Genomic DNA, 13,765 nt, shown 5'->3' with positions numbered 1-13,765 from the left:
TGGCTCTTCCAGGCTGCAATCTACCTGCCACGGGCGAGTAGATTGTATTATTTGTCGAGCCCTGGGAATGACAGAAAGTGTTACAAACAGTAATGTCTAGTCAGACTATTCTGTAAACCAGCAATGGGAAACCTGGGCTGGGGAGTGGCCTTCCTTCAGCTCAGTGGGCTGCAAGATTGTCATTATCAAAATGGTCTCCTCGGATAGGGTAGTTTCATTAGCTGCACTTGTGTACCTAGAACGTGCAGGCTATGGCAACTGAACGGGAGAAGTGCTTTGATTGGATGCAGAGAAAGCACATATGTGCAATCAGCACACCTTTGCTTCACATGCCCTTGCTTTATGTGCATGTCATTTTACTAAAACTGGTCAGGGGGAAAAAAAAAAAAAAAAAAAAAAAAAAAAAAAAAAAAACCCACAGATGGAAACCAGCAGAATCTGTCAACCCTGCACATGGGCAATGGTAAACAAAATGTCTTGTGGGCCACACAGAGCCCCAAAGTGCCCACCACTCCTGCAGACTCTTGCCAATTCATTGCTGGTTTGCCTACAGTTCTGGAGTTTTGAACAATGTTTCTACCAATGAGTTTCACTTCTCTTTCAGTTCTTAGCTGGGCTGCCAACTCCAATCCAATGAAGAGCTGCTGCTCTCCATTAATCCCTTTGCTCATCAGTACTATTTGAAACACATGGCCCGCAGAGGATGTCCAATCCACATCACAGAAATGCATCAATCATCTAAATCCCAATGAAATCAATGAAAAGATTTCCACTGACTTCAGTGGGGGTTGGAGGAGGCCCAAAGAAAGCAGCTATGACACACAGAGGGAGCAGCACTGATGAATAAAAAGGTGTTCTTACTGGTGAGTAAAAAGTCACTTTCTGACTGGCAAATGCAAAGACATTCTTTTCCTGACATATGGTTCTATTTGAATGCTAATTCCGTTAGGGTATGTCTACACTTGCCCCCTAGTTCGAACTACAGAGGCAAATGAAGCATACCTCATTGCACGAGGAGTAACAGTTAATTCAAGGGAGTTTTGGATCGGACTACCGTGTCTACATGCGGCAAGTTAATTCAGGCGACCGGCCTTTTAAAATAGCGACCAGCCACGAATATGCTAATCAAGCGCGGGATATTTAAATCCCGCACTTCATTAGCAACTTCAGTATGCTTCCTTTGCCTCCCTAGTTCGAACTAGGGGGCAAGTGTAGACATATCCTTAGGTACTAGTGTTAATACTGCTTGCTACAGATATTAACCTTAAGCTTGTATGGCTAGCAATGTTAACCAATAACACATTTAAACAATTTCCATCTAACAGGATAGCTGTTTAAAAGAAAATATTAACTATGGCCTTGTCTGCACTTTCCTCCCCAGGAATACTGAAATATGTACACAATGGATTATTTACTTTCTGTTTGTGTCTTCATTATTTCTTTTGCCTGTATCACCTTGGGTCCTCTGGACTCGGAAGAGTTTACTTATATCCTCTAGAGCCATGGTGTCCAGCATGCTAGCCACATGTGGCTATTTGGCCAGTTGAGTGTGGCTAGTTCACAATAGCAGTAGCCACTATAGTGGCTACAGTGCTTCAGAACTTGTTGGACACTATGGCTCTAGAATGACGCATCATACTGCTTCTCACGCCAAAATCTCCTGTATGTGCTGTAATGGGGGTAATGTAATTGGGTATGACTTGGAAGCGTAAGGCTCTTCTAGAGTTTTTCCATTTTTGTTTGCTAGTAAGGTAAATGGTTACATTAATTATTTAATGCCGCTGGCTGGCATGATTAATTTTGCTGTACATAAGGATTAATGCTGCCAGGCAGTGATTGTAAGCCTAATTATTGTCAAGGCCCTCAAACCTTTTTGTATGAGCATTAAAATGAACAATCTTAAGAAACCACCACCACAACCACCAAACTGTCCAGAAAAAAAAATCTACTCTTTTTTGGAACAAAGGATTAATGTCTCTCATTCTCCACATTTTACACATGGAGAAAATGAAGTAGAACAATGTGAAGCAACTTGCTCTCAGTCACAAAGTAATCCAAGAGCAGCACTGGGAATAGGCTTGCGGGCTACGTCTACACTGCAGGATTCTTGTGCAAGAACTTTTTACAGAAGAGATCTTCTGAAAAAGTTATTGTGCAAGAGCTCATCCACACTGCCATGTGCTTTTGCACAAGTGTCCACACTGCCATGGATGCTTTTGTGCAAGAAAGCTCCGATGGCCACTCACAGAATGGCCATCAGAGCACCTGTGTTTTCCGATAGAGGTTTCTTGTGCAAGAAACCCCTGGGCTGAGTTCTTGCGCAAAATCATGCCAGTGTGGACATAGCACTGTTGTCTGTCCACACATGCCTTTTTGCGCAAGAGCTCTTGCGTAAAAAAGTTTATTCTTCGTAGAAAGAGGAATAACTCTTGTGCAAAAAGCCCTGTCTTCTGATGATCTACTGTACTTTTTATTGTGCAAAAAAGCACTTGTGTAGATGCTCCGAGAGTTTTCGCACAAAACCGGCCATTTTTGTGCAAAAACTCTGCAGTGTAGACATAGCCTAAGTGTCCCAAGTCCCAATCCAGCTCTCTATCTTATAGACTACACTACCTTGTTTTGCTTGTATGGGCATACACTTTTTGCAAGTGGAAGTTTTGCCTACCCTTCACCTCCCAGCTTTATGGAACAGATGATGGCTTTATAATTTAATTCATTTAAAATGGGGGGGAAGGGAAGAGGAGGAGAGAGGCTTCTGGAGAAATTCTAAGTCCCTTTTAAATAGAAGTCTGAAACACGTAAGTGATTTTAAAGTCTAATATTCATAAGATATTATTCTCTAATTTCCCTTGAATTCAGTTGAAGCATTAGCTGTACTGTCAATTACTAAGGGTGTGTCTAGACTACAGGGTTTTTCCAAAAAAATGGCCTTTTTTCGAAAAAACGTCCCCTGCATCTAGAGTGCTGCCGCTTTCTTTTGAAAGTAAAATGAAAGAACACGGCAGTTTTTTTGACCACAGAAAACCTCATTTTACGAGGAAGAATGCCTTTTTTGAAAGTGCTCCTTTGAAAAAAAGGCGCTATGTAATGCCAACTGTGCTTTTTTGAAAGAGAGCATCCAGACTGCCTGGGCGCACTTTTTTGAAAAAGCGGCTTTCAAAAAAGTAAGTACTGGTTGTAGTCTAGACGCTCTTTTTTGAAAGAGGCTTTTTCAAAAGTATCTTTCGAAAAAGCCTCTTTTGAAAGAGTCTTGAAGTCTAGACTTAGCCTAAATGTGAAAGAAAGCACTGAAACTATCCCAGCCACTTCAGAACAGGATGATCCAGAACCACAGAGGTGTCTGTCAAAAACAATACATGTTAAGTACTGTTGCAAGGAAAGGGCTGATACACAAAGTTATTTGTGGTACAACTATCAGAATAATACATTTGCCCTATTAAAAGAATTCAGACTACCAGTTTGAACCTTGGGGCAAAGGCAAGGAAATTTCAGGCAAATTCAGGCAAAAAAGAACAGCATCTGTGCATTTAAACTCGCTCAAAAGAGCAATGGGAAAATATATAATTAAAATTCACAAGCAAATGTTAAATCCTGCTATCTTAAAATACTAGAGAACTTCACTATCGCAGCCACCTGAAAGAAGGAACCATCCACTCAAGGGATGCAAGTTACATGAAAATAATGAAGCCAACAAATATAAAAGCAGAGGCCAATAACACTTCAAGTTACCTGAATGGTATGGAGTTTATTTTGGTATTTTATTCTCATAAAAAAGTATCATAAGAGTCTTGGGAACCTAAATGCCTTCTTTACTGCATCTGTTCGCCCATGAATGTGCACACAATTTCCATTAGGACCAAGAGTAGGAGACTGGACACTCTACAGACAAATATGTAATTTGAATAGGTTACATCATTAATGTTGCTGACCCCAAAAGTTCAAAAACTATGAAGTGTAGTTATAGCTATGTTGGCCCCATGATACTCTAACCAACAGAAGTGGTCTGATAAAAGACATTAGTTCACCTATACTGACTCTCAAAAAGGATGAGTCAGGTACACCAAACCATGGAATTTAAAGTGAAACACCAATAAAAGTCACAGGACTCAAGATAAAAATTCTAGGGTTAGCAGCACAGCAATATAAAGACAGACTGAGAGAAAAAATATTGGATAAATATGTAGCTTATACAATTCAATACAGAAAAATAAATACATGTAAACATTCTCCATGTTCAAAATGGAGAAGGACAAAAGAATTAACTGATTACTAATGTTTAAGAGAGATTTTGTTCCACAAGGTCTTCAGCAGAATATGTTGGTTGTAGGAAGAGTTTCATTAATATTTGATTTTCAAATCCATATATAAATTTGTGAGCATTTGGGTTGTATTGCCAATATTATGTAAATACAATTATAGTATTAGCAATATATATGTATAATTGAGGAATCCAAAACAGCTGAAGGACATGTGGTATAATCAATCATTTAAATTAAGAAATGAGAGGGCATCCCTACTGGGTCCTCCTGTTTTCTTCTTCTCTTTTCATTCTAATAATGTTATGTAAAGTAAAGAACAAAATTAATAAATAAAATAGAGCACAGTATCACCAAGAACAAGGTAAAGCCAGTATTATATCAAAAGTTGACAAAGAGCCTCATCCTTCCTTTCTGAAAGGGATTTTGATGCTCTTAGCCTTAATTAAATATGGAATGTTTAAATACTAGCTTCCCTAAGTAGTCCCTCCAAAGTAGGTTCCATTTCCAGATGTAATTGCTTGTCAGTCCTAACTGGATGCCTGAACAGTCTCGGATAGTTCTGTAAAATACAAAAACAGCTGGATGGTACAGATCACTGAAACTAAATTCTTTTTTTCCCTTTTGCCATGGCTCTCTTTCACTGCCTTTCTTTGAACTCTATGCCACTGAGGAATCAACAGCTGAACAACATGAGTTATCATACAACACTGAGTGCAACAACAATTATGCACAGCAAGACATTTTGTTCAGTAATCCTGGACTGTAGGAAGAATTGAGATTTCTTTTGTTGGGGATAATCCCTTTTTCAAACACAATATTAGAGTAAACAAGACAAGCTAAATTAAAAGGTCATTTGATCACAGTAATGCATTATGCATGTAAAATGCAACAATCCATTTTTCCTTAAAAATTTACAGAAGCTTTTTCTACTGAATACTGCTTAATTCCTCAGTCAAATTCCAAACAAAGTACTGTATACATGTATTTGAGGCAACATGAAACTGAAACGTTACAATAAAATGAACGAGAGCACTACAGATGGATGGAACTGTAAATGGGAGGTGCACTGAATGTTCACTTCAGGGGGCTGTAAATTAAATCTGTTTTCCTGTCCCATGTTCAGCAAATTCTGTGCTCAAACTCAACATCTAACAGCCTACATTAGGTGACAGGACTATCACACCACTTGACATAGCCTCTAGAAATAACCATATATTCTGCCAAAACACAAAAAAAGTAGGCAAATATCTTTTAATGTCAAAAAGGAGAAAATAATGTTGATTTCCTTTCACCAACTGGAAATCTCTTCCGAGTTAGTTATAGGCAAAGTTTACAGTTGTGGCTACTTGAAGTTAGACCTCTGAAAGAAAATCAGGCCACTTTTATTAAGGTGCCTCAGTTCCAATATTTTGGAATAACTGTTGAGGTAGAATTCAGGATTCTAACAGCAAGAGATTTAGTCATCCTTACAGCTAAAGATGACTGTACAGGCAGTCCCCGGGGTTACGTACAAGATAGGGACTGTAGGTTTGTTCTTAAGTTGAATCTGTATGTAAGTCGGAACTGGCATCAGCCGCTGCTGAAACTGATCAGTTTCAACAGCGGCTGAATATGGACACCAGTTCTGACTTACATACGGATTCAACTTAAGAACCCCAAGCGTCCCCAAGTCAGCTGCTGCTGAAACTGATCAGCGGCTGATTCCAGGAAGCCCGGGGCAGGGCAACTCTGCCTCGGGCTTCCTGTAGTCAGCTCCTGGTCAGTTTCAGCAGCTGACTTGGACGCCTGGGGCAGACCAGCTGGGGTGCTGCTGAGTTGCTCCAGTAGCGCCACTCCTCGGCGCTACTGGAGCAACCCAGCAGCACCCCAGCTGCTCTGCCCCAGGTGTCCTGATTCAGCCACTGCTGAAACAAACCAGCAGCGGCTGAATCAGGATGCCTGGGACAGAGCAGCTGGGGTGCTGCCGGGTTGGTACAGTAGCGTCGAGGAGCGGCGCTGCGGGACCAACCTGGCAGCGCCCCAGCTGCTCTACCCCAGGCGTAGGCAAGAAAAGCCTGGTCTGCTAAGGGCTGGGGGGGGCACTAGCTGCACCCCTCCTCCCCCAGCAGACCAGGGAGACGCAGGTGGCGGGACCGCCACGTCCTCCACGGCTTTGCTCCGTCTCCCTGGTCTGCTGACCAGGGAGACAGGGAGCAAAGCCTTCGAGCACGCCCGCGGTGGGACAGCCCAGGCGGGCCTGGGCTGTCCCGCTGTGGGCGTGCTCCGTGGCTTTGCTCTGCGTCTCCCTGGTCTGCAGGGAGCGGGCGTGCTCCAAGGCTTTGCTCCCCATCTCCCTGCAAACCAGGGAGACCGGGAGCAAAGCCGCAGAGCGCGCCCGCCGCGGGACAGCCCAGGTGCGCCTGGGCTGTCCTGCTGCGGGCGTGCTCCAAGGCTTTGCTCCGCGTCTCCGTGGTCTGCTGGGGGGGGCTCCCCCCCCCCCGCCAGCAGACCAGGGAGACGTGGAGCAGCTTTTCTCGCCCCGGAGGACGGGGGCGGCGGGACTGCAGCGCCTCTGGGCGTCCCGCCGCTCCAGTCCTCCGGGGCGAGAAAAGCCCTGTTCGTAACTGCAGATCCGACATAAGTCGGATCTGCGTAACTCGGGGACTGCCTGTATATTCAAGTGTAAAGGTGTTCCATTTATACAATGCTGTGGCCTAATTCTGCAAGATTTATTCCTGTAACAGGTTCTCTAAACACTAGATCAGGGTGGAGAACCTAATGCCTGGGGGCCGGATGTGGCCCCTGGCATGCCTGGACTTGGCCCGAGGCTTGGGGCTCTCCCCCAGCACTGGGGAGACTACACCAGCACTCCAGTTCCCTCCACCGTCCCACTGTGGGGGCAAGAGTGCACACACAATCTATTAACCTGGGCCCCCCTAGACTCTTGTGTGTGAAGGGAACATGGAGAGTATCTTTCTCCTTCTGAGTCAGGGGCCACAACAGCAAGAGTTTGATTTTTCTTTTTCGCTTTTCACTTGTGTGGCCCTGCGACTACTTTTTCCTGTGGGCCTGTGGTCCCTGACCCCAAAAAAGGTTATAGAACTGGATCATCAGAATTTATATTATAACCGATCCTAAACCTTGCAGAAAAGCAAATATTTGAGATTACAGCCTGCACTTTTCAGTGCACCATGCAGGCTCAGAAGCCAATATAAAGAACCAGAAATGCATTTATTTTATATATATATATATATATATATATATATATATACACACACACACACACACACACACCCTCTCTCTCTCTCAAGATTTTCAAGCTAATCTCATTATTTTGGGGGCATGGCTCAATTTTTAAATGCTTACAGTTGGCCATACTGAGTGTACATATTACAAAGGCAAATAAGATCAGAAATTGTATGCCTTAAAGGTGATAGCCATAGCCCATTTCTCCATACTGAATTCTGGAATGATAGGTCTCCTTTCTGCAGTGCTTGAACAGAAAGAAATAAGAATGGCATTATTCCTCCAGGTCAGGTCTGAGTCACACAGATGGGTATTATGACGAAGGGTGCACTTATCTGTCAAAGGCATGCCTGCTCTGAGGATAAAAAGAACTTCAGTCTCCAAGTGTCTCAAGCCTACATTAAATTCCTATCAGCTCATGAATATTAGTTTCGAAACCATTAAAAAACTGTGAAATTAGTCTGCTTTGCAAGTTTATAAAAGAAATACGGCACATGAACACACATGGAATATTCTAACATAGGATTCCTCAAATAGCATTTTAAGGCACTGTTGTTTTTAAGCAAATATACTAACAAGTTTGCACATAGTTGCTTTCAACAAATGATTTGAGTAATTTATAGACATGAATGGAAAGCTCAATATCATCTCAGGTACAGATGTGTAGACCAGATAGGTACTATGTAAAGCTCCCACTGACATTCAAGGCAGAAGTAGATACAGAATCACGGCTTTCAGATTACTGGGGATATCACCCATGAACAGAGTCAAAAAATAGTTTAAAGAGATTCACTAATGTGTTGCCTACAACATTTTCTACATTCCCAATGTCTTCTATAATCCCATTCAGAGTTTTTCTTTTGTTTCCAGCATACTCTGTACAGCCAAAAAAAAAAAAAATATCGTCATTAGTTGAGTTTAAATAAGCAGGGTCAGCTTCATTGGGGAATTTCTTCCCTTTTGGGGAAGGGAGAAGAGAAGGGAAAAAGAGGATGTACAGGTTCTTACATGGCTGTAGAAAGTGAAATACATAGATTATTTTGTCATTTAGCAGTATGCCTTTCAGAACAACTCTGCAAATGAGATATAATCATTTCTGTCCTGCAGAAACAGAATTGTTGTGCTGTCTTCCATTGAAAAGATTACTAAGCCATAACAAAGCAATTTCTCGAATTTCAAGTCTTACTATTTTGTAATAAAATTTTAAATCTAATCAACATTTAATTGCTGAAAATATTGACATGACCCTCTCTCCTCCTCGGCACACAAAAAAACCCAACCAAACAAACGAGTCAACAGATCAATTTATAATGACATTTTCTGAAAATATATACACAGTGGGTTAATGCTACATAACCAACATTAAAAGTGACTGGTTCAATTCTAGATTAAGTAGTAAGCATTTTATTAATGAATTATACACATTTTTCTTTAAAAAAAAGTTGTGTTCTGTGCTAGTCATATAACATAATCAACTTTAAAAAAAATCTTTAACCAACTGTCTTCAAAGAAATCAATAGGTAATTGATTTACTTTCTCCCAACAGTCCAGGGCATATTCAATTTTAACGAAAGGTGCTGCCTACACATCGCGCAGAATATAGCAAAGCACAAGCCAGCTTTCATAATCCATAGTAGAGCACACTGTCGAGGATGTAAATATAATTAATTGCTGGTGATTATGTCAAGCTCTGATATCTTTGCAAGGTTCTAAATGCAAGATGTGACAGGTGTTATTCTACAGAGCACAACAAAATGTGTACCCTCTACCTCCTTCAAAATGGATCAAATCAAAGAGTAATATTGACCTGCAATTTAATATGTGGCTCTGTTGGTCACATCAAAATGGCATTTGATTGAAAACAAAAGAAGTTAACACACAAGAGTATAGGACTCAAAAGACTATTCCATATCAAGGAATCACATACCAATATCTGTAGACCTTTACAACAATCTTCACTACTGCCAAAGACCAAAATCCATCTTCTTATCCCTTAAAGTTCCAAACCTTGTTAGGGTTCATGAGTCATTCAGGCTTTCCCCTCACACTCTTCCTAAAAATCTGATGTGCTGCCTCATAGCAGAACAGATTTACTTAATCTTTTTTTTTTCTCTACTAGCAGTGAGGGGGCAGGAGGAGAGGAATAGAACAGATTAACCAAACAAATCGTCACAGCCAGGACGGGGGAAGACCAAACAAAACGAAAAACAATCCATGTTGCAGAAAAGAAAAGAAAATCTTCTTAATTGCGAAGGAAGGAAGGAAGGAAGGAAGGAAGGAAAGAAAGAAAATTATAAAGGAGCCACAGACTCCTCTGCTCAGTACATGTGGCCTCTAACCTCTTTTCTCAAGGACACAGAAAAACATCTCTTACTTTTTAAGACTTGTATGCGGCTGCTATTGAAGATAGAAAGGAGATGGAGGGGGAAGGGAACAAAACGGCAAGGAAACAGGGAAAGAAGAAAAAGAGAAATAGAAGGGGAGAGGAAACTTACAAGGGAAGAAAAAAATAGGTAAGAGAAACCCAAGGAGAGAGGAAAATGCAAACGGAAACAGAAAATAATAAGGGCTGCAGACAGAACGGCAAGGAGGAGGGGAAAGTTGGGGACGGCAAGACAGAAAGAGGGAAATGAAAAAAACCACTGAAAAAAGGGAGGTGGGTGGGAGAGAGAGGAAATCCAAGGGGAGAGGGACTCGGGAAAAGAAAGAGCGAAAACAACTGCAGAAAAAGAAGAGGAAATACGAAGGGAAGCGGCCCGAGGCGGACGAGGAAAGAGAGCGGAAAGGGGGCAAATGCAAGAGCGAGGCGGCGGCGGGGAAACAGGGAGAGAAAAGTGACAGAGGAAAGGGCAGCGGGAAGTGGGGCGGAGAGCGCCGCGCTCTGCCGGACAGAGCGCTCCGAGAAGTTTGCACTTACAGCTTGGCCCCGGCACAGCCCCGAGGCGGCGGCGAGCGCGGGCAGAGGCAGGACCCGGCGGCCAGGCGCGTCCTCTGGCGAGTGGGCACTTCCCCGCTGCGCCTCAGCCGCCCCACAGCCCGGCCAGGGGGCGGAGGGTCCCGGGCGCCGCCAGCAGGGGGCCGGTGGGGCGCTGCGGGGCAGAGCGTGGGGCCGCCTCGCTCCGCCCTCCTCGGCGGGGCGGGGGCAGCGCGCTCCGGCCGCTAGAAGCAAACCCGGGCGGCGGCGGTTGGAGGAGGCTGCCCCGGCTCGAGAGCGACCGTGTAACGGAACTGGGGCACCAGCGCGGCATTGTGGGAGCTCTTAAAGCAGCCGCCGCCAGCCGCGTCCCCCGCGCCCCACAGGGAGGGAGGTGTCTCCTCAGGAGGGGGCTTGGCGGCAGCCCGCGGCGGGGGAGGTTGTAGCCCCTTCCGCGCGAGGACGTCACGCCGTGCCTGCGGGAGAGCCCCTAGGAGAGACTCTCCCGCCCCCCCCCTCTCCCGCTCAGAGGTGGGGGGGGTCTCTCCCCTCCCCGCGCTCCTGGGAGTCCGCCGTCTGCTCTGCATCAGCACCGGGAGCGGGGGGCAAGGAAGGAGGAGGGGAGCGCGTGCAACTGCCCGGGCGCGGTCACAGGTCAGCCAGCGCTGGAAAGGAGGAGATGCTCTGCTCGCTGCGTCCCTGCAGCTTGGCTTTGTTTTTCATTCACCCTTCCAGGAGAACTTCGGTTCCGACTGCCCCCAAAGGCGGCGCAATTCAGATCAAGATCCTGGCTTCCATTCTGAGTCACCCCTAAAGTTCAGAATGCAGGACAATGTAGCACTTTAAAGACTAACAAGATGGTTTATTAGATGATGAGCTTTCGTGGGCCAGACCCACTTCCTCAGATCAAATAGTGGAAGAAAATAGTCACAACCATATATACCAAAGGTAACCCTTTTCATATTTGTTCATTTTTTTTAATTGTATCCTTTGGTATATATGGTTGTGACTACTTTCTTCCACTATTTGATCTGAGGAAGTGGGTCTGGCCCACGAAAGCTCATCATCTAATAAACCATCTTGTTAGTCTTTAAAGTGCTACATTGTCCTGCATTTTGCTTCAGCTACCCCAGACTAACACTGCTACATTTCTATCACTACCCTAAAGTTCAGGGGTGTTAGATCCTGGGCTTTAGTTTAGGCCCATCGATACAAAAGAAAGATGCCAGGGTTGGTTGGTTTTCTTTAGTTTTTTTGGTCATTGGGATTTAAGATGTTTTTCTTCTAGAGGGGGAGAGCTCCATATACCAGGGAGAGAGAAAGAAAGGGGGAAATGATAAATATTTTCTCTAAAACTTCAAAACACCTTTTTTCCCAGAAATGTTAGCCAGAAAAACAAACGTTTATTGGTAATTTTTTGTTTCCAAAAGCAATTTTTGGGTCTTTTGATAGTTTCTGTTTTGTTTTTTTTTGGGGGGGGGGGAGAATAGAAAATTTGAAGAATAAAAAAGTAAAATGTGTTCAAAAACACATAATACAAATAAAAAGCGCATTTTGTTCAAAAGAAGTATTTGACAATTTTGACTTGCTTTAGTCTTTTACATACATGTACATCCTCAAGACCAACTCAGACTGAGTAGAAAAAGATTTCAAAATTTGCAATTTTATTTTACATAATTAAAATAGGGATATTTCATGCAGATTCTTTTACTCTTCTCTGGTTTGAGATTACTCATATTCAGACTTTAGCAATACTTCAAATTACTCCTGGAGGCTCCTTAGAGTGACCTGTTGTATTCCACTCTGCCTCTGAGGCCCCAGTCTTTCAACTGACTCCAGCCAGGCAGAGTACTGCACTTGCATAGATTCCCCTGAACTGAGTTGTTATAAGGACTATTCACATGCTTAAAGCTAAGCACATGCATAAATGCTTGTAAAATCAGCGGTTTAGATTACAATCTCTTCCTTTTATGTTTTGGATCTCACTCACCACATTGTGGATACTTCATTAACAATATGTGGCAAAGCCATACGGTCCCCATGAAGCACAGATATCTTGGTATTTATATTGTCAATAGTTCTAGTCCCTAACCTTCCTCCAGTTCCTTCTCTGCTCTTCAGAGAGAAAGGGTGAGGAGTATTCATTTGATGAAAGGGCTAGATGGAAGTGGTTAAATGTAGTGCTCTACTGGATTGGTAAAATGAAGAATTTTTTGTGCTTTTATGAATTGGGGCCTGATTGTCAGAAATGTGGAGCATCTGTATATCTCATTGACTTCATCTGTAATTCTGAGTGTTCAGCTCTTCATAAATCAGTTTGCAATCAATCCACAAGATGAGATTTGTTTGCACAAAACATTTCTATGACTATGAAGAGTGAGTAATTTAATATGTCACAGCCACTTGTTTGATTGCAGACAATTCACAAACAAAAAAAGCTTAAATTTTGCCAAATAAAATCTTTGTTGCAAGTTACACAGCCAGCTATTCTTATAAAGTTTGCAAAAAGTATGGTATTCTGAATGCCACTCCTCCCTTCATTCTTAAAACATGGAAGCAGAAATAGGAGTTGAAACATTGGTTGGCTGAAGATACAAGACCATTTCTCAGAATCCTTTTCACATATGAATTGCTGTGAATCCTAGAAAGAGGCTTTAGGAAACCAAGTGTTGTTAGATGAAGACAATCCTTCTTTAAAAATTTCATTACTTACTAAAAACAGTCACATGAGTCATTACATTTCTATTGTTTACCACTTCTAAAGGTCAACAGAGCTGGAGTCTGGAACATTTTAAACAATTAGATTTCATATCCAAAACTAGTTTTCTGTTTTCTTTTTCACAGTTAAATAAGACCCTTTTTGGGTTTATAATTCTAACTCTTTTGGTAGAAGTTTACTTTAAAAAACGTATTTAAGAAATTCATGGCCACACTAGATTTCAAACAATTTTTGACAAACACAAATATTTACCATCAATATTGACTTTTTTATCTGCTTATTTTAAGAGACTTGCTTGCCAGTAGAAAGACAATGCAAATATCTTGACTATATTCTTCCTCTTCCCTCACATCCCTACCCTGATTTAATTCCAAAGGGGAGGAAAATAGCACAAATTCCTGTTAAATCAAGATGGTATGCATGGAATTTTCAAAATGTGTGTATGGCTTGATAAGCTAATATGTCTAATAGAGGCATCTAATATATTTTTTCAGCAATTATTTTTCAGAGTAAAAAGGGAAATCTTCTGGAAGATGTGGTGATGAGAAAAGGAAAAAGTGAAACCTTAATGGCATTAAGTAACCATCTTTGAATCAATATGCTTAGTTCCTGAACTGAAGGTGACAAGGATAGCTGGGAAAGAAAAAG

At 42.6% G+C, this 13,765-nt stretch overlaps 1 protein-coding gene across 3 annotated transcripts in view; it reads right to left on the bottom strand.

Moving 5' to 3' along the window:
• Positions 1-10,915, bottom strand: part of RASSF8 (Ras association domain family member 8) — a 130,044-nt gene extending 119,129 nt beyond the window's left edge. Inside the window, exon 1 of one of the 3 annotated variants that reach the window (XM_075898743.1) lies at positions 10,402-10,915. The gene's annotated coding sequence lies outside the window, so the exon portion shown is untranslated. Of the gene's footprint in view, positions 1-9,411; positions 10,340-10,401 lie in introns of those variants that run through there. The other 2 variants (XM_006127671.4, XM_006127672.4) reach the window with 2 other exon arrangements.
• Between the last annotated feature and the right edge of the window lie 2,850 nt (positions 10,916-13,765).

Source organism: Pelodiscus sinensis, chromosome 1 (assembly GCF_049634645.1).
Source record: "Pelodiscus sinensis isolate JC-2024 chromosome 1, ASM4963464v1, whole genome shotgun sequence".
Taxonomy (NCBI): Eukaryota; Metazoa; Chordata; order Testudines; family Trionychidae; genus Pelodiscus; species Pelodiscus sinensis.
This window is presented reverse-complemented; position numbering and strand designations above follow the sequence as displayed.